This window comes from Ambystoma mexicanum, chromosome 2p (assembly GCF_040938575.1).
Source record: "Ambystoma mexicanum isolate Mex_15411 chromosome 2p, UKY_AmexF1_1, whole genome shotgun sequence".
NCBI classification, from domain to species: Eukaryota; Metazoa; Chordata; class Amphibia; order Caudata; family Ambystomatidae; genus Ambystoma; species Ambystoma mexicanum.
The window spans coordinates 913534382-913555462 of record NC_090923.1 but is presented as its reverse complement, the minus strand read 5'-3'; the positions used below and the strand labels follow the sequence as shown (position 1 = coordinate 913555462).

The 21081-nt window shown below is 50.1% G+C and overlaps 1 protein-coding gene across 1 annotated transcript in view; it reads right to left on the bottom strand.

The window, feature by feature from the left end:
- CLPTM1 (CLPTM1 regulator of GABA type A receptor forward trafficking) overlaps positions 1-21081 on the bottom strand; it is a 667007-nt gene that overhangs the window by 223796 nt on the left and 422130 nt on the right. The gene's annotated exons all lie outside the window — the stretch shown is intronic.

Here is a 21081-nt window from a genome sequence, read left to right as displayed (position 1 = left end):
CAAGTACTTCCAAAACACCCCCCCCCCCAATGCAAAGTCAGTTAGCCCTTTACTGGAAGGAAGGCAAAACACAAGCCAAAGAGAAAAAGAGTCTAGGCCAGCCAATGGTAAGTTAGCAAAAGTCAAGGTGAGCTGAAGTACTTCTTGCGGGTAAGTAGAAAGTATTTTCCAATGTTTAAACAGTCTTTGTAGAATAGAAGAAATCAAAGTAGGACCACAAGCTGATTAGGCTTGTGAAGTAAAGAAGCTGCAAGCAACTCTACACATGCAACCAAGCAAGTCTCCAACAAGGACAAGTGGCTACACAACAAGAGGTAAGTTCTTAGACTTTACAGTACCCTTAGGTTGAAGAAAAAGTGCAGCTGATGACTTCTGTTCCTGTGCAGATCTCGCTGTTCCTGGGCCTCAGTCACAGGGACAAGAGGGAGGACTTCTGGGGACTCCTGTACTGCAATGGGACGGTCACCGCTTGCAACCGGCAAACTTCAAACAACTGGCTGTTTGGTGTTTCAGCTCCTTGTGTCTACCGCAAATAGCAACACCGCAGTTCCTGGCCGTTGAGATGGGCTTTCCTTGCATCTGGGGTCCCGCACTGTGTTGAGGGGCTCAGGCTCGGTCAGTTCTGCTCCCTGGGAGTCCGGAGGATCTTCCTGGAGCTCTTGGCCACTTTAAAAGCAATGTACACAAACTGGTGTTCCTCTCCCTGGCTATCCGGTTTCAGCAGTGACTGCAGTGGATACTCGACCAACTTTGAGAGGATATCCAGGTGGCTTACTTTGGAGTTGATTGGCTCAAAGGGAGAAGTCATCCTTACATGGGGCTTTCGGCACCTCCCTTTCTACTTGCCCCCGCCAGACACCCTGGAGCCATTGGCGGGCTTCACTCGTGAATCCTGCCAAAGGCAAAAGGAACAGAGAGCCCAAACCTGGTTTGGCGTGCAGAGTGAATATCAAGAAAGACCTCTCCACAAACAAATGGCGAAAAAAGAAGACTGGGGCAATTTTGACAAAAATGGCACCATTGGTGCTTTACTGCGGCTGCGAATGCAGCCCGCTGTATAATCCCATAATGGTAGTAAAAAGTAAACCACTGGCACCAGCCATTCAGTGAGGAAAGGGTAACAAATATGTTACATGAGAAGCTAGACAAAAGTGGTACTATATAACCCCTCCAGCACCCGTTTGTAAGATAGTGTGTGCTGGTCTAGAAAGTTACAAATGTAAGTAAAGTAGTAGTTTTAAAAACCGTAGTTTATCCCAGAGAAGGTATTCAAAACTATGGGAAATCTGAAAGACTTCCCTGTGTCACTGCACTGAAGGTGCTGTGTGGCCAAATGTAAAAGATGCCTATGGAGTTTGTCAGACTCCACAACCAGAAGAAACCGTGTACAAAACCACATTAATACACATGAGAAAGTGGGGGGAAAGGGTCTCACTCTCTCCAGGTTAAATAAAATCAATTTTTCAAAATCCAGCAAAGTTGCTGGGGGTCTCTAAGGTAGAGGGAATGACAATGCATTACTTACCATAAAAGCATTTGATGGTTGTATCTGCTTTACATGTGCATAGTCCGACATCCAGTGGTCACTGCAGAATATTGCATTTTGTTTTCGTAGTCGAAAAGGGGACGTCGACAAGGCGTGTCTGTAGCACTATCCCTATAGTGACGTGCATTGTACTCACAATCCCTCACGCGTCGAGGTCCTCTGTTTTTTCTACCCTGAGGGAGCCTATTAGATGTGAGTGAGTACAAAAAAGAGAGATAAAGGATGTCTGTTCCTTCCATCCGAGCGGGGAGGAAGGGTGGGCGCATGTGAATCTAAGCAGATACAACCATCAGAAATGCTTTTACGGTAAGTAATGCATTGTCTTCTGATGTTTGTTAATCTGCTTAGAATCACATGCTGTGCATAGACTAGCGAGCAGTACCCGAGTTGAAGGTGGGTTGTGAGAAGGAACAGTAGAGAAAAGATGTCTTAATACTGCTTGTCCCACCTGGGAATCAGATCTAGAGTGGGCATCTAGACAGTAGTGTTTTGTAAAGGTGTGTACAGAACTCCAGGTTGCCGCTTTGCAAATGGACTCAAGAGGGACATTTGCAATGAATGCTATGGAAGCCGCAGTGCCACAAGAAGAATGTGCTTTCGGCTTGAAGGGTAGTTCTCTCAGCAAGAGATAAACAGAGTGATGCATTGGACAATCCATCTAGATATAGTGGATTTTGAAACTGCATCTCCTTCACTTCCTGCTGCCACCGAGACAAAGAACGGATGTGTCTTTCTCAGAGGTCTAGTTCTTTCCATATAAAACAGGACGGCTCTGCGCACATCTAGTGTATGCAAGCTACTTTCTCCTAAATTTGAAGGGTTTTGAAAGAACGTTGGTAGTTCCATTGACTGGTTGACATGGAATTTAGAAATAATTTTTGGTGCAAACCTAGGATGTGTGCGTAGAACCACCTTATCCTTGTGAACTGCTACAAAGGGGTCTAGTATAGAGAGCGCTTGTAGTTCACTCACTCTCCTAATGGAGGTGATAGCTATTAAAGCAGTTGTAAGAGCAACGTTCTTAAGGGATGCTTTGTGCATGGGTTCAAAGGGTGAGCCCATAAGCATGGTAAGTACCACATTAAGGTCCCATCCGGGAGCTGGGTTAGCTATAGGAGGGTGTATCCTCTTTACTCCCTCCATGAAGGCTTTAATAACTGGGACTTTCCACCATGACACTGAGTTGAGAAGTGGTGTATGCGGAAAGTGCAGCTAGATGAACTTTAATAGAATTAAATACCAATCCTGATTCTAATAAGTGAGTCAGGTAAAGAACAATCTGTGTGGGAGAGCAGTCAATGGGGTTGATGCTCCTATTTCTACACCAGATGACGAATCACTTCCACTTGCTAGAATAGCAGTAACGAGTGTTAGGTTTTCTAGCCTCCCGGAGAATGTCCATGCATCTTTGAGGGAGCTGTAAATGGCTGTCAAGCCCACATTGGGGCCACTAGTATCATGGTGACTGGTTCCTGGTGCATCTTGTGCACTATTTTGTTGAAAAGGGGAGTCGGGGGAGGGGGGGGTAGCGTAAACAAATTTCCCTGACCATGTTAATCAGAGACCGTTCCCCTTGGATCGGTTCTAGGGGTACCTGGAGGCGTAATCTTCGCATTGGGAGTTGTACAGAGTTGCGAACAGATCTATTTCTGGGAACCCCCATTGTGTGAAGACATCGAAGACAATGTCTTCTTTTAACCGCCATTCGAGTTTGTCTGCTAGCAGATTGAGTTCCCCTGGTACATGTTGTGACAACAGGAACATGTGTCTGAGAGCCCACTTCCAGATGTTCTGGGACAGCTTGGACAGTCCTGTGCCCGCTTGCTTGTTCAGGTAGTACATGGCTGTGATGCTGTCTGTGAGGACCATCATCGTCTTCCCTTGCAGGTGTGCTTGGAAAGCCTTCAGTGCTTTGAAGACCGCTAGCAGTTCCAGCAAGTTTATGCGTTTGGACGCTACACTCCGAGTACAAACTCCATGTGCAGTCTGATGGGATAGGTGAGCCCCCGCCCCATCCTGTGAGGGATGCGTCTGTGGTTAGAGTGGCTTCCACTGCGGGGGTGGCGAATGGTTTCCCTATTACAAGTTTTTCGTTTGACCACCACCGTAGCGAGAGAACCAAGGCCTGCAAGACCACCACTGGATCATCCCAATGTCCGCTGGCCTGACACCACTGGCTGTTGAGCCACTCTTGCATTGGGCGCATGCGCAGGCGTGCACGAGGTACCAAATATATACATGACGCCATCATTCCTAGCAAACGCAGTGCTTTGCGTACCGTCACCTCTCGACCGGCCACATATTGAGGGATCTGAAACAGCATATTTTGGACCCTCTCGTTGGAGGAGAAGACGAGGCCGTCCTTTGTTCGAATTAGAGCCCCTAGGAATTGTTTGATCTGGCTGGTGTCTAGGCTGGACTTCTCGTTGATGGAGAAGCCCAGTTGGAACAAAAGGTCTACAGTCTTTTGGGTATTTGAGAAGCATGTCTCGTAAGAATCCCCGGTTATGAGCCAATCGTCGAGGTAAGGGTATACTGGGATGGACAACCTGCGCAGGTGGGCCGCTGCCACTGCCAGTACTTCCATGAATACCCTCAGCGCTGACGCTATGCCGAAGGGTAGCACTCTGAACTGGTAGTGTTTGCCCTCTATCATGAACCTGAGGTATTTTCTGTGCGCTGGCAACATTAAAATATCAAAGTATGCATCTTTCATGTCCAGTGTTGTCATGTAATCTCCCTGTGAAAGTAGGGTGATTACTTCCTGTAAAGTCACCATGCGAAATTTTTGAGGTTTGACAAATTTGTTCGCTGGGCGCATATCTAGTACAGGGCGCATGGTTAAGTCCTTTTTGGGTACAATGAAGTACACTGAATAAATACCTTCCGTTACCTGTGATCGAGTCACAACTTCTATTGCTCCTTTTAGTAGCAGCAGTTCCACTTCTTGAAGAAGGATGGCGAGGTGCTCCGGTGATAAGCGTCATCCCCTTGGGGGTCTGTACTTGAGGGACTGACTGAATTCTACGCAGTAACCACGGGCTATAGTTGACAATACCCAGCGGTCTGATGTTATTCCCTCCCATGCTGGTAGGAAAGATGTTAACCGGCCCCCGACCGGCGATGCGTGGGAGAGGACCCGAACATTCGGGTCATTTGGTGTTGGAAGCCCGGGATCCTCTGGGAGTGGGGCCCCGACCTCTACCCTTGCCACGGCGTTGTCCTCTTTGAGTGTATTGGCCATTGGTTCCCTGAGTAGAGGACCAGTTGCCTGCAGTGTCCTGCTGTTGTTGCTGTTGACGTTGGCCTCGAAAAAAGCATTTGTTGCCGAATCCTCGCTTATTGGGAGGCCTTGAGATCTGGTCTAAAGTCTTTAGGGTGTCGAAATCCTTCTTTGCAGTCTCCAGTGCGTCATCCACCGCTTTCCCAAAAAGGTTAGAATCCTCTATTGGTTTATTAATGAGTGACGCCTGGGTTTCTGGCTTAAAACCTGAGTTGCGGAGCCAGACGTGACGCTTCAGAAGTATCCCCTGGACTAAAGAACGGCCAGCCGTTTCTGCAGCACCAAGAGTGTTTTTAATGATGCTCTGGTTAACCAGAGTTCCTTCTGTTACCGTGGTTAACAAGCGAGTTCTTAAGGGCTCAGGGACTTCCGAGGTCTTGGCATAATTTTCCCCATTGGGCATCAGCATAACTTGCCAGTAAGGTATTATTATTGGCAATTCTGGTGGAAAAAGCTGCCGAGGCTGTAATTCTCTTGCCCAGGGCATAGAGTTTTTCCTTTCTTGTCTGGGGGTGCTTTGCTAGTTGATAGCAGAAACCCTGCTCTTTTCCTTGTGGTAGTTACCACCAAGGAATCTGGTATTGAGTGACCCTTAATGTATAATGGGTCCGAAGGAGAGGGAGTAAACAGTTTTTCAATTCTTGGGTTGACCCCTCTGACCAACGCAGGTGTAGACAGCGATGGGATGATTCGTCTCTTAACTGAGGCGAGGAGGGGAAGGGTCTGGCTAGTGGGAGGTTTCTCCTTAATTATTTTTTTCTACAAAATCAGTATGGGGAGTAATTTCCCCAGTCTCAATTTCAAAGTGCGCTGCTGCTTTCCGTAGTAGCGTGTTGAAAGTGGTTGCTGCTTTCCGTAGTAGCGTGTTGAAAGTGGGTTTGTCATCTATCGGTGACGGATTCCTAACCGGTGAGGTCTGAGAAGAGGAAAGGTTCAGGATCTCGGGGTCTGTAGACGCTGTTTGTGACTGCCAAGGCTGTGAGCCACCTTCATCTGGCTCTTCTTCGAAGAACCCCCCCCACCTATGTCAGGGTTTTCCTCAAAACCTTCAAGGTTCTGTTGGTCTTCACTATTTAAGAACTCTGCATCCTCTTGGAAGTGGGAGTCTTCTTCAGTGAGGTCATAAGTATTAGTCTCCTCTTGAAAGGGGTTAAATAGTCTAGGATATTTAGCCCTGGGGTCCTCATGAAGTAACTCTCTTGGCCTCTTGGGTGTTTTATGTTCAGTAGTGAACATAATTCTATCCAGTTTGTCCATACATGATTGGAATCTCTCAAATGTCCAATGTGGTAACCCAGAACCGTCTGGAGGCGAAAAGGGAGGCTCTTCTGCCTGTAGCCGTCTAGAGCTGTCCCATAACGTCAAGGATAAAGTCCCTTCGCCTTCTGAGAAACCTTCTCATAGGCTAGGGCCTTCCTTCGACGGTGGGAGCGGTCCCTGCCTCCCTTCCGGCATGCTCGGCGTCTCCCTGGCCTTGTGAGCGGTCTTCGGCGTATCACTCGCCATCCGTCTCTGGCCGTGAGTGGAAACTATATGAGCCAAGCTCTCGACGATTAATTTCTCAGTCGAGGGTTCATCTGGCATCATGCTGGGCGGTGCAGAGTCTTTCGGCGACGGTCGCACTCTTACGAGGCGCGTCGCCTGGCATTTTGGTGGTAGCGCCCTTGTCTGCAGGTAGCCCAGTCGCTAGTCGCATCTGCAGTGGCGGGGAGGGGAGGGCTTGCGACCCTCACGGTCGGGAGGACGCTTGTGGGTCTGGCGTCTCTGTTGGCACTAGGGCTTTCTTCGTTGAAGATGTGCCGTGGGTTGTGTGCTTATGTTTATGCTTTCTGTGTTCGTCAGTGTCGCTAGGGTGTTCATCCCCATAAGTAGGGCGTGAGCCGAACTTGTCGGGGCCGGGACAGACACTGAGGAGCGGGTACGCTCCCTAGAGAGGTCTACAACCTCCGAAACGGAGGTCGGGTTATCACTGTCCTCGTCACACTCAGCGGCGGCGGGTGAGGAATCAGCTCTAGACATAGCATAGGCTGCCCACCTCTTGACCCTGCAATCCTTTAATGTTTTTGGGCGAAGAAGTTTACAGGCCGCACAGCCATCCTCGTTGTGGTCGAGGGGTAAGCAACGGTTACACCGCTTGTGCTCGTCTTTCCATGTGAATTGCCCTTACAGCGTGGGCAAAATCTAAACGAGTCCTCTACATAGCTGAGGATACAATTAAGAGTGATAACAAAAGGAAAGGGGGGTGAAAGAGAAAGGCATCCTTAGAAGTAGAAGAAATGTCCCACGACCCCCTCTCTCCCTACTGTCTTAGGCCGGCGAGGCCAGGCCACGTGTTTGGCAGCGCCGAAGGATCTCCTCCGTCTAAGTCACCGCCGTTGAAGTTCTTACTGGTCAAGTGGCACAGCGAGTAGAGCGCTCGCTTTGACATCAGTGCAGAGCCTGCGAACGCAGGTTCGAATCCCGGCAGCGCCAAACTCAGCGTTTCATCCTTCCGAGGTCGATAAATGAGCACCACACACCGTGGGTAATAATAAGCAGCGCTCAGATACCGAGGGTTCGTAGCGCTATATAAATGCCAAATTATTATTATTATTATTACTCGGCGGTGAAACAGCTTCGCCGTCGAAGGAGGGAATCTAATGTAATGTGTAATAAATAACGACCAAAGGGTTGAGTAAATGTTTTGCAATTTCTCTCGAAGGAGCTCCGCGTTAAGGCGACCAATATCTGTGCGGAAAAAAACAATCTGAGGGACCTCGACGCATGAGGGATTGTGGGTACAATGCACGTCACTATAGGGATAGTGTTACAGACACGCCTTGTCGACGTCCCCTTTTCGACTACAAAAACAAAATGCAATACTCTGCAGTGACCACTGGATGTCGGACTATGCACAGCATGCGATTCTAAGCAGATTAACAAACCTCAGAATGGACATTTCTGAGAATTCTCCCCAACAACCTTAAACTGGTACAAGTCTTCTGGAGTTGAGAAGGCCGTCTTCTCCTTGGACTGGTCAGTCATGGCAATCTGCCAATAACCACTCGTCAGGTCAAAAGTACCAAGGAATTTTGCTGAGCCCAGCTTATCCAACAGTTCATCTGTCCTTGGCAAGGGATGGGCATCAGTCTTGGTAACTGCATTTAATGCCCTATAGTCCAAGCAGAATCTAAGTTATTTAGTTCCTGCCTTTGGTACCAACACAACTGGGCTAGCCCATGAATTTGTGGAATGTTCAATCACTCCAAGGTCAAGCATCTTGTTTGTGAGGTCTTTCGTGGGTTTTACTCTGCGCACCAAGCCAGGTTTGAGCTCTTTGTTCATTGTGCCTTTAGCGGGCTTCAGTACTGAAACCTGCCTCTGGCTACAGTTTGTCTGGAGGCGCAAGAAGTGAGGGAGGTTCCCGAAACTCCGCTGTCCTTTGTCTTTAGGAATGCCTGAATGCACCCAATACTGATTGGTTGGCTGGCTGTCCTTGCAGGACAGTCACCCTGCTTTGTAAGTGACAGCTAGGCTGTGCATCAATGGGAGAAACCTGCATAAAAGGCCATGTTTCTTGAACTAAAGCCAGTCGACCACTGGACGAAACAGACGAAGGAATCATGGAGAAGCTTGATGCATCCTCCTGGACCTTTGAACTTCCCAGTGAATCCCTGCTGCTGCGCTGAAACTTTTCCGAATCGACTAGAGAAGCTCTGAAAAGGACGGCTTCTTCCCTTGGTTTAGTGGGCCCAACTAACACTGAGACTAACTTTGCTGGAAGACCTTGCCCAATTGGCTGTACTTTGCTGCTGCTTGAGCCAAGTGCCAGGGGTCGAGAAATCCGTAGTCGAGTGCAACATCTTTCAACCAGACCGAAACTGCCGGAAGATCCTGAGGACCCTCCCGAAGCAGGATGACCCAAGCTCAAGTCACCTCACAGTGCTGGACTCAAGGAATGAAGGAAGCCCATACAGTGTCCAAGATTCGCGGTGGTATTTGCCGGTAGCTGAAACCGGGAAGTGTTGTTGAATTGAAAAGAGCCCGTAGCTGTATCCGACCTCCGTACTGCTCTGTAGGAGTCCTCCAGACATCCTCCCTCTTGTCCCCACAACTGAGGCCCAGGAACACAGGATCTGCAACACTGCAACCAAGACAGAAGCCAGCTGGATCCTCTTCTAACCTAAGATACTGTGCTGACTAAGGGGTATGTACCTCTTTGTCTGTAGCTTGGTTTTCTCAGTGGAGACTTGCCGTAGCTGCGTTTCTAGAGTTGATCTCAGCTCTAACTTTCACAAGTGTAACAGCTTGTGGTCCAACATAGATTTTCTACAAACTAACTTTGTGCAAGACTTTTTACTATCCAAGAAGTGCCTCGGCTCCATAGACTCTGCTCCAATTGACTTTGGCTGTCTGGGCTCCCTGTAGACTCTTCTAGTCCATTGACTTTGATTCTAAACTGTCCCTCATAGGTGATGCATTGATGTTTAATATTGCTGGGAAAGGTTTTATCTAGACTTCAGTGGGAGATTTTAAAAGTGATCACATGCTGAGAACCTGTTAACCTTTTTCCTTCCTTTAACTTTTCCTTTTTACCTACCTCAGAATTTTATCAAGTACAAATGTGATGTATAAATGCCATTACTGTCCTAGTTAGTGAGGTCACCTCAGAGTATAGGAAGTGTGTATGAAGCATCTCTAAAGAGTGTCTGCTTGCTTGTCTTGATTCTGATAACATATTTTGAAGTGTATTTTTATTGTTGCACATTGCCCTTTTTAAAGAATGCTTATTTAAAACTGACCGTTGAATTATTTTTACTAGAAAACCTTGAGTGTAAGTTTTATTTGGATAATTGTATTTGTGGATTTCGATGCTACAGCTCACATTTACCCCTCTTGAGATAAGTATGGCAGCTTAGTCACACTACCAACTTGTGTACTACAGACCTATAGCAATAGATGGGTTTCCCAATACCAAGATGACAAGGGTTGTGTAGTCTCCCACATGGTTTCTACTCCTATTCTTGCCTAACAAGGACGGCTTAGACTGGAGCGTAGCTAATGCCACCACCGTCTATGAGGGGAGTGGACATGCAGTTAAGTGTATTTCTTCTGACGCGTGTAGCTTGTAGCGAGCATCAATTTTTCTGTTCATGTGCTGCCCGGAATTAGATTTTTCCCCAGACCTTGCAGGTTTTGGCCATGACATCCTTTTAAAGAAAAAGGACTGTGAGCTCCTTTGTCGACACAGTAAAGGCTCCAGAAAGTACACCTTCCTGTGGAGCCGGAGGCTCAGGTATTTGAACATCTAGCAACGCCATCATATCCACTACCCGGTCATGAAAGCTGACAGAGCGGGGTCAGCGCTATCCTGGTCCATTTGATCTTCATCCAGTGAGACAGGAACAGAATCCTGGTCCGCAGCACATGGCACCTCAGATCCAGTGGTCAGACTTGACTGCGCAATGGGAGTTTTAAGCACAGGTGAAAGTGGAGGCAGCAGTGGTAGTGGAGGAGGAGGACCCACTGCAAGAAGAGGTGTCACTACCGGGACCTGCAGAGGAGTAGCCGGAGCAGGTGGCGGCTCGGGAGGCTTAGGATGAACGTCTTTGAATAGATCCTTAAAGTATGCCTTCATCGGGTCAGAGTGCATAAGGGTCTGGAACTTGCCAAAAAACACATCCTCTGAAGAAGGCCTAGTCACAGGAGTGGGTAGAGGCCGGTCTGAATGGGCATGCCCCCAGGATTGCAAAGAGGCTGGTCGCCAGGATGGCCCTCCACCAGCTGGATCCACGTTAACCAAGGAAGCGGATGTAGGACGGAGCAAGACAGTGGCTGCAGAAAAAGAGCATGCCAATCAGAACGGATTCCTATTATCCACATTACATGGAAAAGGTTGCTCAGCCCCAAACACAGGCCCCTCGGTACCAGCCGTTGAGAACGTTGGTGTGAGAGGTAATCCAAATCGCTGCTGCAGACCACGGGGGTTGGACCGCCATTTTGTTACTGCCTGAGATGAAATGCGTCACAGGTGTCAGTGAGGCTAACCACATGGCTATCAGGGGACCTCTGCTCCATTTTAGCCTTGTGACAGGGATCCTCTGCAGAGCCGGTGCTAGCTGGTCTAAAGCGCTTTTGCGACTCCTTAGAGTCGGGTGAAGAATTAGCCCTCAGTGAGAGAACCTCAGCAGAGCCGGTACTTCAAGACTTAAGGTGTTTGCCTGCCTTCTTTGCCCCCTCAGAAGGATCGGTTCGACCACTCGATTGTGTGTGGCAAGGCTTAGGGATAACCCCCCCCCCCCTGTAGCCAGAGACCTCACAGGGGCATGGGGGGGGGCCCGCTCGATCCTACCGGTTTCAGATATAGCTCATAGTCTGGGATCCTTGAGGGTAACCCCAGTGGTTTTAGTCGCTTTAGTACACTTACTTCCAGATTTGGAAACCTCAGAGACTACCCCCGGTGAAATTTGGGCCAGAAATGCTGGGCTTAACTCTAGCCCCCAGATGGGGAACCTCGGATGAAGATCCAGTCTTGATAGCCCCTTTACAGGAAACCTCACAGGAAACTACGGAGTCCAGGTTAGATCCCTTTTGGGACACTTCAGGGAGTGCCCTGGTACCAGAGCCACTTGGGCCTCTAACGGAACCAGAAGGCCCAGGAAGGAGTCCCCTGGACGGGGTGCCCTAAAAAGGAAGGAACTTACCAGACGCTTCCTTTTTTCTTCAATGAACTGCTGTAAATGCAGAGGAGAAATCCGCTGGAACACCCCCTCCCACCTGACAAGCCGACGGAGTGCACAGACAGAGGGAGTCGAAGCAAGAGTATCACTGGTGTTCTGGGCCCAAAACATTCTAGACAGAGTGGGGATATGTCGTTGCGGAACGACGTTTGCACGGACAGGACACGAATCCCGGACGCTCCGGCACAAACCGACGACGACTGTGCAACCAGAGCAGGAATATGAAGGACAAGTTGTCATGAACCGTCGCCTGCGTCCATTCTGGACTTTGTGGTCCCTGACCCATAGAGGACTGAATGCTGTGATCCTCCCAACATGGCCGCTTGATACGGAACGCAGCTTGCCAGTCTTTGCGCACCACGCTCAACGTTCTACTAAACAGACATGCCCCCGCGCTCTGCGCATCTCAGCGCTACCGCTTGCTGTAGTTAGACGTGTGTTGCCGGAGTTCGCTCGGGGCTTTCTTCTGAATCCTAATTCCCGATTCGTTGAATCCTCCTCCCTTTCCTTCCTTTCCTCGAACTTACCTTAGAGCTTCTTCCTGGATTTTCGCCTGCACTCGGGCCACGGCGTTCCGTGCCTGGACACTGTTCTTTCCTGGTTCCCATCCTGGACATCTGAACGTCTCCTGGAGTTGGGTTGCTATCCTCACGCTGGAACCCGCAGACCAACACACGAGTTTATATAAATCCCGGACCGTGCGAAAGAAATCAAAGGTGGTCGCAAGCAAACAGGAAAAACAGGTGAGAGACTTTCGAAAAAAAAGAAAAACTTCCCCAAGATTCAAGTGAGTCCGACTGCGCAGAGAAAAGGACTGAAGGGTGATGTGTGAGGCGGAGCTCAGGAAGGCAGGGCTGCGGTCACGTGCGGTGGCACCGTGTAAAAATAAAAAGGACAAAAAAGTTAATTTGTTGATGCTTACAAAGTGCTCTGGGGAATCCAAGATGGCTGCTGCATCCTCACGACATGTGTGCGGAGTGCTCCGACAAACCCTACAAATCAAAGAGCATTGGCCCTCCAAAACACGCACTCAGCATGAGTAATGTCAGTGGGAACCCAAAGGAGCTCTCGATAAAGACCCTGCGTGGCAGCTTGAATAAAGCTGAGAATTCGCTCCTGGCAGGGCGTGGCCCGCAGGACCCAGAAGCCTACAACAAATACAATTATGGGTAAGGACCGTCACCCCCCCGTTAAGGGTCGATTCATTGGCAATATGCACCCCGGATTGGGCTTGTGAGGCGGAGGTCCGGCGCAAGCAGAGTGGGGGAAGCGCTCCTGTAGGGGAGAGGCCCACAGACCTGTAAACTGGTAAACATCAGGGCGATAATATATGCATTACTCACCGTAATAGCATTTCTGATGATTGTATATGCTTAGATTCACATGCTGTGCATATGGTCCGGCATCCAGTGGAAACCGCAGAGCATTGCATCTTGTCTTTTCGGGGACCGAAAGGGGACGTCGGCATAGGCGTGTCTGTAACACTATCCCTATCGTGACATGTAGTGTACCCAAAAATCCCTCACGTGCCGATATCCCTCCAATTGTATTTTTTCTGCCATGAGGGACCCCAATGACTATCGTGAGCGAGTACATGAAGAGAGAAAGTAGACAGACGTCTATGTTCCTTCTACCCGAGCGGGGAGGAAGGGTGGGCGCATGTGAATCTGAGCAGATACAATCATCAGAAATGCTATTACGGTGAGTAATGCATGTCTTCTGATGCTTGTTAATCTGCTTAGAATTACATGCTGTGCATAGACTAGCGAGCAGCAGCCAGAGTTGGAGGGGCGTTGTGAGAAGGAACAGTAGAGAAAAGAGGTCTTCATACCGCTTGTCCCACCTGAGAGTCAGATCTCGAATAAGGGACTAGGCAATAGTGTTTTGTAGAGGTGTGTACAGAACTCCAAGTTGCCGCTTTGCAAATGGACTCAAGGGGAACATTTGCAATGAATGCAATGGAAGCACAAGTGCCCCTGAGTAGTGTGCTCTAGGCTTGAAGGACAGTTCTCTCTTAGCAAGAGTGTAACACAGTGTGATGCATTTGACAATCCACCTTGAGATTGCTGATTTAGAGACAGGATCCCCCCTTCTCTACCAGCTGCCACTGAAACGAAAAATGTGTTAATTTTCCTCAGTGGTTTTGTTCTTTCCACATAGAACATGACTGCCCTGCGCACATCTATTGTGTGCAGGCTTCTTTCAGCCATGCTTGTGGGATTCTGGAAGAAAGTGGGTAGTTCGATCGATTGGTTCACATGGAACTTCGAGATGAATTTAGGTGCAAATCTGGGATGAGTGTGCAGAACTACCTGATCTCTGTGGACTGTAACAAAAGGGTCTAGGACAGAAAGGGCCTGTAGCTTGCTAACCCTTCTAATAGAAGTGATAGCCACTAGGAAGGCTGTCTTATAAGTAAGGTCTTTTAGACTTGCTTTATGCATTGGCTCAAAGGGAGATCCCATGAGTCTGGTTAAAACCACACTTAAATCCCATCCCGGAGCTGGGCGAGATATGGGGGTATGGATTCTCTTAACCCCTCCATAAAGGCCTTAATAACCGGTATTTTCCACCATGACACTTTCTGCTGTGACGTGGTGTAGGCTGAGAGAGCAGCAAGATGAACCTTTAGGGAATTGAAGATCAGTCCTGCGTCTAACAAATGGGTTAGGTACAGCACAATTGTGTGGGTGAGCAATCGATGGGATTGACACCCTTGGAATTACACCAAATGACAAAACGTTTCCATTTGCTGGCATAGCAATAACGTGTTGGGTTTTCTAGCTTCCCCGAGACTGTCCATGCATCTCTGAGGGAGCTGAAGGTGTCCAAACACTATGACCTCAGGAGCCAGGCTGCTAAGTTCAGATGCTGTTGGCATGGGTGTAGGGTCTCCCCCCTGTCCTGAGACAACATGTTATATGGGCAGGGTAGTTTTACTGGTGGGGAGAGGGACATTTCCATTAGATGAGCGAAACAGGGTTGGCGGGGCCCACACAGGGGCTACTAAAATATCATGGTGACTGGTTCCTAGAGCATCTTGTTGAGTAGGGGAGTCGGGAGGAAAGCGTAAACAAATTTCCCTGACCATGTTATCCAGAGTCCGTTACCCTTGGTGCGGTTTTGAGGGTACCTGGGGGCGTAGTCTTGGCATTGGGCGTTCACCTGAGTTGCGAACAGGTCGATCTCTGGGAAGCCCCATTATGCAAAGAGGTTGCAGACGATGTCTTCGTGCAGACACCATTCATATTCTACAGGCAGTGGGAAATCGCTGCTGAGCACGTCTGCCAGAAGATGGGAGTTCCCCTGGAACGTGTTGGGACAACAGAAACATCTTGTGTTTGAGAGCCCACATCCAAACATTTTGGGACAGCTTTGATAGCCCTGGAGAGTGTGTGCCCCCTTGTTTGTTTAGGTAATACTTGGCTGTGTGTAACGCTCACCTGGTATCCACGGGGACATCACTCAGCCTGTTCTGACCTCAAACCCTTCCCTGGAGGCTATTTGACTGGAGACTGGGCCTAAAACACAGGATTAGAGTTTAACTCCCTATTGTCTGTGTGCTTGAACCCCTTCTTCCCCGGGGTCCAACCCTTCCCTTTGATCCACAGCTCACCTTGTTTTCTTGGATAGTGTGCTCTCAGTCCTGCTTTCAGTACAGGGGCACATTGATTGATGCAGGCTCGTTGCTGCCTAGTTACTTCACTGGCAAGAGTCCGACAGTTAAGTATAATGAGTCTTTTGAACAGTTCTCTAACTTCGTACCTTTCCTTCCTTAGATGATGGCCGGCGTCCAGGGATGGCGGCGTGCTGCTGAGATGAGTAGCGCTGAAGGTGAACGAGAGCGCGATGCACCCCTTTTGTATTTGCATTACACGGAGTTCTTTTTCTGTGTCTTTTAGGTGCTGCGACGTTTTCAGCATGGATGCCTTTTATGAAGAAGAAATGCGGTGGGTAAGCGCGGTATGCGGCACCTCTAGATGTTTCCACGCTAACCTGGAGTGTCTTTTCCCTCTTGCAGATGGATGAGAAGTTCCGGAGACAGAGTTCCCCCAGAGCGGCTGGTATTCAGGTAAGCGTTTGAAGCTTGTACAGTATTTAAAAATAAGCGAAGATTGGCAGAATGCTTACTAATGCCTTTTTTCTGTTCTTTTCCCTTTTCCTTAGGAAGCAGCGTTCCGGGATGGGAATGACACCGCCGAAGATGCCCGTAGAACAGAAGGAGCGATGAATGATGGGCAGAAGCGCCGCAAGGTAAGGCTGTTCCAAACGGTGTTCTTGCAGGAGCTGAGCTCAGAAGAAAGATGCAGGCCTACTGGAGACTGATCCGAACACGGTGAGTGTCACGCTGCAGGTGCAGAAAACGCAAAGCATGTTTCTCAGCCTAGGTGTGGCTTAAATAGTCTCTGGATATCCCAGGTGTCTCTGGGCTGAACCACCCCCCAAAGATTAGACCGCACATGCAGTTCTGGGAACCGAAATATGTGGGGGCATCCATCTTGTCCCCATCAATGCACTACAAGTCCAATCCCCAATGTTATCCTATGGGAGTGAGTGAGTCTGGTGCCACAAGCGCCAAGTCTGACTCAAGTGGGTCTTTGGAGGATGGAGAGGCCCTTGAGGGCCATGTAGGTGATCATGCCTGGCTCCAGCCTGACATCTTGGAGGGCTGGGGACATGAGGGGCAGGAATCATGACACTGTGGTGCCGCCTGTCAGAACCAGAGCCGTCTTCCCTTGTAGTTGAGTCTGAAAGTCTTTCAGTGCCTTGAAAACTGCTAATAGCTCTAGCAGATTTATATGGTTGGATGCTACTTATGGGGCCCACACTCCATGCGCCGTCTGCTGAAACAGGTGAGCCCCTTCCCCCTCCTCACCCCATGAGAGATGTGTCTGTCATGCGAGTGGCTTCCACTGCGGGGGTGGTGAAGGACTTCCCCCTTCAAGAGGTTTTCCCTCAACCACCATTGCAGAGAGAGAACAAGGGCTGGCGAAACAACTACCAGATCTTCCCATTGTCCGCTGGCCTGACACCACTGGCTGTTGAGCCACTATTGCATGGGACGCAGGCGCGTGTGGGGAACCAAGTATATGCATGACGCCATCATACCTAGAAGCTGCTTTCCTTGCGTACCGTCACCTCCCGACTAGCTGCATGTTGAGGGATCTGAAAAAGCATGTTCTGAACCCTCTCGTTGGAGGGGAAGACAAGGCCATCCTTCATCCGGATTAGAGCCCCCAGAAAAACAAGTTACTCTCTTACCTGGTAATGTTCTTTCGATGGGATGGTCCGACGACGTATTCCATATCTATGACAGTAATCACCACAGCTGTGCTGCTTCGGAAAATCTTCGGGGTCTGCGTCCTGCATCAATGACGTTGATACGCCTACCTCGAGGACCTCCTCCGACGGCCGACGTCACTGGATGTTATAAGTAGGACGCACGACGCCCGTAGCCTCAGTTGTAGTTTTTCCCCAGAACGTGTGCAACCAGTCTTCTGCCAGTCTGACACACAAAGCCTTGCAGAAACGTAAGCTGCAAGCAAGTAACTTGTTCTTCGAGGGGATTGGGTCCTCCGACGTATTCCATATCTATGACAGACTCCCAAAGCAGTACCAATGCAAGGAGGTGGGAAAGGAATTTAGAAAATGGAAATTTTGCATGCGCAATCAAATTGCGGAGTAAAGGACCGCCTTGCCAAAGGCCAGATCCTGACCCCGGATGGAATCGAGGGAATAGTGACGTACAAAAGTATGTACCGAAGCCCAGGTGGCTGCATCACAGAGGTTACGAATAGGAACACTCCTCTGCAGGGTAGTAGAGGCAGCCATACCCCTGGTAGAAAGGGCCCGTAAGCCGACCGGTGGGTCCTTACCTGACAATCGGTAACACTCCGAGATAGCCAAAATAATCCAGCGAGACAGTCTGTTTCGTCACAGCCCGTCCCAAACGCTTTCCAGCATAACCAATAAAGAGCTGATCATCCACTCTGACCCAGGACATGCGTGAAATATAAAAGCTTAACGCTCTCCTAGGATCAAGCCTATGGAGCCTCTCCTCTTACTTAACAGGATGTGGAGTAGGATAAAATGCCGGAAGAACAACCTTCTGGCCTAAATGAAATTCTGACACCACCTTCGGGAGAAAAGAAGGACAAACTCTAAGGACAACCCTGTCCTTATGAAACACAGTGAAGGGTGGCTTCACTGAAAGTGCCTGTAACTCACTCACTCTGCGAGAGGAAGTGACCGCAACTAAAAATACATTTTTCAGAGTTAACAGTCGCAAAGGACATGAATGCAAAGGCTCAAACGGAGCACCCATCAGAAACTTGAGAACAAGGTTCAAATCCCAACCGGGCACCTGGAAAGGTAACAGAGGGAAACACATTAGTGAGCCCTTTCAGAAACTGAGGAATTAAAGGAATTTTAAAATAGGAACACTTCAGACGAGCGCTTAAATATGGACAGCGCCGCCAGGTAACCTTTAATGGTACCCACTTGAAGGCCCCTGTGGGCCAAAGAAAGCAAAAAAGACAGAACCATGGGAATTTCACATGAAAAAGGATCCACATTCTTAACCCTGCACCAGTCGCAGAAATGTCTCCAACGGCAACGGTACAGGGACTTTGTTGCAGGCTTTCTGGCCGAAAGCAACACCTCCATCACGTCTTCAGGGAGGTCCCAATCCTTATACCTCAACCTTTCAGAAACCAAGCGTGAAGGTTGAGGGATCTGACCTCTGGATGGAGAACCTGACCCCGCCCCCTCCCGTGCAAGCAGATCGTCTCGGTAGGGAAGACGACGTGGAGGGCAGATGGACAAGTCGAGAAGGTCCGGGTACCACGTCCTCCGGGCCCACGCCTGAGCAATGAGGATCATCCGGGAACCGAACCTCCATAACCTCTGCAGCACTTGCCGGATGACGGGGACTGGAGGAAACGTGTACAGCAATGGGAATGACCACTCCACCACAAATGCGTCTAAGGCTCCGTTTGGAGGAAATTCCCGCGAGCAGAACCTCTCGCACTTCCGGTTGACACTGGAGGCGAAGAGATCCACTTGAGGGGTCCCCCAAAGGGCGAAGATCTCCAGGAGAATCTCCTGAGCCAACTCCCACTCGTGAGAGATCGCGCTCTGCCTGCTCAAAGCGTCGCCGTCTCGTTTTCGTCTCCTGCCAGATGAACTGCCGAGATCGAAACTTCCTGCTGGATTGCCCAGAACCAGAGCTGCATCGCCTCCCTGCACAGAGGAAGTGACCCTGCCCCCCCCCCCTTTTTGTTGAGGTAGTGCATGGCCACCATGTTGTTCGTCAGGATCAGGACATTCTTTCCTCGCACAGTCGGCAGAAAAGCCTTCAGGGCCAGCCCGACGGCCCTCAGCTCCAACAGATTGATATGGAGTCTGGACTCCGACGGAGACCAACGACCGCTGAAGGTCAACTCCTTGGCATGAGCTCCCCATCTCGTGGGGGATGCGTCCGTCACGATCTTCACTTCCGGCCAGGGCAGCCAAAATGGAGCCCCCCCCCCTCATCAGATTGCCTTAGTCGGCACACCACAGAAGGTCCTGGGCGACCGAAGACGGCACCTGACCAGGGTCCGACATCGTGCTGGAGGACTGAGACCACTGGAGCTTGAGTGCCCATTGCAAAGATCTCATCCGCAACCTGGCCTCTGGCACCAGAAGAATGCAGGATGCCATGAGGCCGAGCAGTCTCAAGAACTCGAACGCTGGGAGAGTCTGGGCAAGTTGAAACTTGTCCACCATCTGCTGAATGTGATGAGCCCTCACCTGGGGAGGAAAACACTGCCCCAGGGACGTGTCGAGCACTGCTCCGATGTACTGGAGCCTCTGAGTTGGTGTCAAATGGGACTTCTTTAAGTTGAGGGAGAAGCCCAGTTTGTGGAGGGAGTGGCAGGTGACTGACAGATGATCCAGGACTTGCTCGGGAGAGCGCGCCCTGATGAACCAATCGTCCAGGTAGGGGTAGACGTGAATCCCCCCTTTCCTGAGGTGCGCTGCCACCACTACCATGAGCTTGGTGAAGACCCTCGGGGAGGAGGTCAATCCGAACAGCAAGACCCGAAACTGAAAGTGCGAGTTGCCAACCGCGAACCTCAGGTACTTCTTGTGCTTTGGATGGATCGGCACATGAAAATAAGCGTTCTTGAGGTCGAGAGACACCGACCAGTCCTGAAGTTGAAGGGCATGGAGGATTTGAGAGAGTGTAACCATCTTGAACTTGTCCTTCCCGAGGAGTTTGTTCAAACCGCGCAAGTCTACGATGGGTCTCAATCCCCCGTCTTTCTTGGAAATCAAAAAATAAGGGGAATACCATCCCTTGTTCCTCTCCGCTACAGGCACCAGTTCTATGGCGCCTTTCTCCAGTAGGGATTGAATTTCCTGCGCAAGGAGCGGATCCGGACTCTTCAAAGAGAGATTCCCAGGTGGATTGACCTGAGGCCTCTGCCGGAAAGGAAGACAGTAGCCGTGGGTTATGATCTCCAGAACCCACACATCTGAAGTAATGGCGCGCCACTCTGCAAGATGCTGCGCCAGGCTTCCCCCAACCGGCGAACCATGGGACATGACCTCATGACAGAGCTGAAGCGGCTGCGGTGTTGCCTGAGGGCAAAGAGGCAACAGCCCGAGCGGCCTTGGCACCTAGAGTACCTAGTTTTCCACCTCTGGCACTCTTACGGTGGCCCCTTTGACTAGCAGCTCCTTTCGCTTTACCAAAGGATAAGTAATAACGAAAGGAACCTCCCCTCCCTTGTTGTCCCCTGGGATGAAAAGGCAGAGGTTGTCGAACTGCAGCGCCCAACAATTTCACTGCACCATTCGAGGTCTGCAACCTCTCAAGGCTCTCGTCACCTTGGCTGCCAAAGAGATGTTCCCCGTCAAAGGGCATGTTGAGGAGCCGGGCCTGCACATCAGGACCAAACCCCGACTTCCGACAAACCTGCGTATCACAGTGCTCGCCGCCATGGACCGGCTGACGCAATCTGCCATGTCCAAACCCGACTGAACGGCCTCACACATGGCATCCTTGCCATTCTGAACCATGGCAAGGAAACCATCCCGTTTGTCCCCTTCAGGAATATGTTCAGCCGCCAAGGAAACAGTTCCACAGAGTGTGCGTGAAACGTAACAAGGCACATATGGAGTTGGCCGTCTGAAGCCCCATACCCCCTGCTGAAAACACTTTCTTCGCCCAGCCGTCAAAACGCTTGTCGTCCCCATCAGGGATGGTAGGGCACGACGCCTGCTTTGCCGGGGCTGTAGCCGCCTGCACCACCAAACTCTCCGGAGTAGGGTGCTTGGACAAGTAGCAGGGATCAATACTGGCTGGGTGGTATTTTCGCAGCAAAGACTTGCCCCCTGCCGGGAGACTCTCCGGAGCAATCCAAGCCGCCGCCGCCACCCTTCTCTGTAGAGCCATATAAAACGGCAGTACCGGGTCAGTTGGTGGACCAATGTCGAGGATATCCGTAAGGTCATCCTGAACAAACTCCCCCAGGGGAGCAGAC